At 38.7% G+C, this 4365-nt stretch overlaps 1 pseudogene; it reads right to left on the reverse strand.

The window, feature by feature from the left end:
* Positions 1–3529, reverse strand: part of LOC101573192 — a 63997-nt pseudogene extending 60468 nt beyond the window's left edge.
* Positions 3530–4365: the final 836 nt, after the last annotated feature.

Below are 4365 nucleotides of genomic sequence, written 5' to 3' on the forward strand. Positions count from 1 at the left end.
TGGACAAAGGCCTTCTATCTAGAACATATAAAGAGTTAAAAAATGTCAGGTCTCCAAAATTCAAAGACCCAATCCAAAAATGGGCATCTGAGATGAATATACACTTCTCAGAAGAAGAAAATACAAATGACAACTAAATATATGAAAAAATGTTCAACATAATTGGTCATTCAAGAGATGCAAATTAAAAAAACACTGAGATGACATCTTAAGCCAGAAAGAACGGCTATCATCAAGAAGCCAACCAATAACAAATTCTGGAGGGGCTGTGGGGAATAAGGAGCCCTTCTGTACTGTTGGTGGGAATGCAGATTGGTATAACCATCATGGAAGTCAGTGTGAAAAATCCTGAAAAGGCTAGGATTGGAGGTCTCATTCGAGCCAGCTATTTCCTTCCTAAGTATTTTTCCAAGAGAACTGAAATCATCATACCACAGTGATATATGTGCACCCATGTTTATAGTAGTGCAATTTGTCATAACTAAACCTTGGAAACAACCCAAATGTCCATTACCTGAGGAATGAATGAAAAAAAATGTGGTAGTTTTTACACAATGGAGTGTTACTCAGCTACAAAGGGGAAGGTAAACTTGAGACCTTTATAGGTAAATGGCTGCAGATAGAGATTGTATTGGTAAGTGAAATCAGACTCACATGTGCAAACATTAGATTGTCTTGTTAGTATGAGAACATGAAAGAATGAATAAAATCTAAGAGGTACAATGCCTACTGTAAAAGGGAATTTGTTCAATGGGAAGGAAAAACTGAAATGAAGAAAAGGACAAAAGAAAGAAGGGAGTTTTTGGTCAGGTATCTAGAGAAATGATGGGTGTAGTTTCAGCCTACCCTGTCAAGAAAGAAGCCATTTTTCCTCAGATTTCATTTCTTTTGTTTGTGTTCAGTGACCCTCCTCTTTCCTTTCTTCTAAAGGATAATCTAACTCCAACTTTAGTAGGTAAGTCTTCAGCAGTCTCCGCTACAAAATCACAGAGACCGCATTGTCGTCGTGGTGAGTAGAGGTTTGATGGAGATTACTGTGAGTTAGAAGACTTGAGTTTCTTCCAGTCAGGAATGTTCAGCTCTGTGGTCCTGAACCAATGAAAGTTCTCTCATCAGTCCATCTTTAAAGTCTTGAAGTTGCTCCTGGTGACAGTGAGCAGGATACAGTCATTGTTTCTGGGCAGCTGGCTGCCTTACTGTCTGGAGAGTTCCAGGATCTAATTAAGAAGTCTTAATCATTGATTGCCCCTACCCATATGAGTACCTTGGAGGATATATCCAGGAGCTGTGTGACCCTGGGACCTACTGCTTTGTGCATTACCAGGATCACCAGACTGAGCTGCTGAGCTTTGGAAGCCAGAGTGAAGCAAGTAGTGGAGTGACAGCAGCAGGAGCAGATGATTACCCTCCAGATGATTACCCTGAAGAACCCTTAGCAGCCAGGGCCTCACTGATAAACACCACAGAGACCCAGAGCAGAAAGGCTATCTTTTCTATGGACAAGCCCAAGACTGTTAAAAGGTGTTTTCAAACCAGCTGGGTGTGGTGTGTTATTTTTGTAACTCCAGAACTCATGAGGCTGAGGCCAAGGGATAGCTGTGAGTTCAGAGCAGCCTGGGTTACAAGTGAGCTCAAGGCCAGCCTGAACTACATAGCGAGACTCTGTCTCAAAAAGATAGGAAAAAACAACAGCCTACTATGCTAATGAAATCACACACCTCAGGATTGGTTAAGTTGTAGTAGAAGTGTTAACTGGGGGAACAGTTTTAGGCCACCCATACTCCAGCACTAGAAAGCTCTTACCTTGACTTGCATAGAGATTTGTCTTTTTCAGGGAATTGAATTCAGGACCTTGAGCTTGCCATGTAGGCATGGCATTTCTGAGCTATATCCCTAGCCTGATTTGTGTTTCTTCAAGGAGCCCTTAAATTCCTCTTCTCAACTTCTCATATCTTCTCATAAGTTAGGTCTTTCTCCCTCTGGGATTCTGGTTTCTTTTGCTATCTATTCTTTTTTATGGGAAGGTAAGCATTACAGAATAGAAAGTATGACTGCCAGCCCCATCTGCTCCTTGAAGACCTGTATGTGGAGGTGTTCACCAAATCAGACTCCTTGAAGGCAAGGCTGTGGATAGAGCTCAGTGTAGAATGCTAAGCCAGTGTTCATGAGTTCCTGGGTTCCACTCTCATTATCACCCCCCAGGAAAAACAGACTCCTTTATTTTTATTTTCCTATTATTTTTTATTGAGTTGAGTTTTTAAATTCTTTTTTTTTTTTTTTTCAGAACTGAGGATTGAACTCAAGCCCCTGTGCTTGCCAGGGAAGTGCTTATTCCACTGAGCCATCTCCCTGGCCCTTTTAATTCTTTTTAATGAGAAAAAAATAGCAATGAAACAGTTTCAAAATAAGTTAGTAGGACAGTTACAATAATTAATATATTGCATATTGTTGTCTTCATAGTGATTGTTCAGATGACAAGATGCAGACATGATATCTTGTCTAAAGAATATTAGTGCAAACCTTTCTTCTCAATGAACTAAGAGAAAGTAGCTGTATATCTATCCTAACTATTTTGTGTTAGACTCCTTTAGACATGAAGACACAACCACCTTTATTCAAGCTGAATCCAAACTGCTTTTCTCTAAACCCATGGTTGTCAAACTTTGGACATTGGATTACTAGTATCCTCTGAATGTGTTTGAAATATATATTTTCATGGCTTACTCAAAAAAAAAAAACAAAAAGAAAGAAGGGAAAATGTATATTCCTCTATATATGTAGGGTAGTTTGGATAATTGTACTGGCAGTTTCTGTTGGTATTTGTTTAAATTTCTTTTTCTTTTTAATTTCTTATAACTTTTTGGTTGTTTTGTTTCATTTTTTAAAACCAATTTTGCAGGTTTATATCTGGTAACCTAAGTAACTAATTTGGAGATATCATCAGGCAATACAACAACCATTGTTGAATTCCTATTACTTTTTCTTTTACTGGGGAAAAAAGTATATATTTAGAATTAGCCAGCTGGACTCAGTTTAGATGATCCCAGTTTTGTTGGCAACATCCAATGCTTCATGACTAAGAGCCAGTCGAACATACGCCTTCTGTCCATCAGGCCTGATTAAGGTATTGACCTTGGCAACGTCGATGTCATAGAGCTTCACAGTTTGTTTGATTTGGTGCTTATTGGCTTTGACATCCACAATGATCATGAGTGTGTTATTCTTGATCTTTTTCATGGCTGACTCTGTGGTCATAGGGAACTTGATGATGGTATAGTGATCAAGCTTGTTTCTCCTGTGGATGCTCTTCCAAGGGTATTTGGGCTGCCTTTAAATCCACAGTGTCTTGGGACAGCAGAAGGTGGGTGATGTTCTTTGTATCTTCTTTTTGTGGCTGTGAATGCCTTTCAGCATGGCCTTCTTGGCCTCCAAGGCTTTTGCTTTGGCCTCAGCTTTGAGAGGGACAGGGGCTTCCTTCTTTACCTTCAGCTTCTTCTTGGTAAAAAGGCTCTCTCAATCTCATTCCCATGGGCTTATCCCTATTACTTTGTTTAACGGAATTTTGTATCATTTGTAATGTTTATTTATTTATTTTTTATGTATTTGGTACAGGGTCTTACTAAGTAGCTCGGACTCATAGTGATCCTCCTGTTTTCAGTCTCCCCAGTGCTGCAACTATAGGCATGTGCCACCTGCCCAGACTCAATCCCTGGCTTAGTGTTCCTGGGGGTGGGGCCAGCACAGCTTGTGGTGCTGGGGATCGAACCCCAGTCCCTGCACGTTCCTAAGCAGGTGCTTAGTCTGCTGAGTTATCTTGCCATTCCTATTTTTTTGTTTTGCTATTTTGCATTTTTCAAATAAGTAAAACATCCTGCAGTGAAGAAACCATCAGTGTATTTATTATCAAAAATCAGCGGTGAATACTAAGCAAAGCTTCAATGAATAAAAAGATAGATAAAAAAACCAAAAAAACCCCAAATAAATAAAACAATAAAGAAAAATTCAAATTCATACAATGCAGAAGAAAAAGGGTGAAATCATTATAGATCCTGTGATCATTGAGAAGATCATCAATACCTACTTTGAAAATCTATGCTCATATAGGATAAAAAATACAGAGGAAATGGACTGATTCCTAGTTACATATGAATTACCAAAGCTGAATCAAGAAGGTGTAAAACTTCTGAATAACCCAATATCAGTCAATTTTATTGAAAATGCAATTAAAAACTTACCAACAAAGAGAACCCCTGGTCCTGGTGGATTCACAGATGAATTCTACAAGAAATTTAGAAAATATTTCATTCTAATACTTGTCAAACTCTTTAATAAAATTGAGAGGGAAGCAATTCTCCCTAATTCATT

Source organism: Octodon degus, unplaced genomic scaffold (assembly GCF_000260255.1).
Source record: "Octodon degus isolate 3935 unplaced genomic scaffold, OctDeg1.0 scaffold00276, whole genome shotgun sequence".
In the NCBI taxonomy this organism is placed as follows: domain Eukaryota; kingdom Metazoa; phylum Chordata; class Mammalia; order Rodentia; family Octodontidae; genus Octodon; species Octodon degus.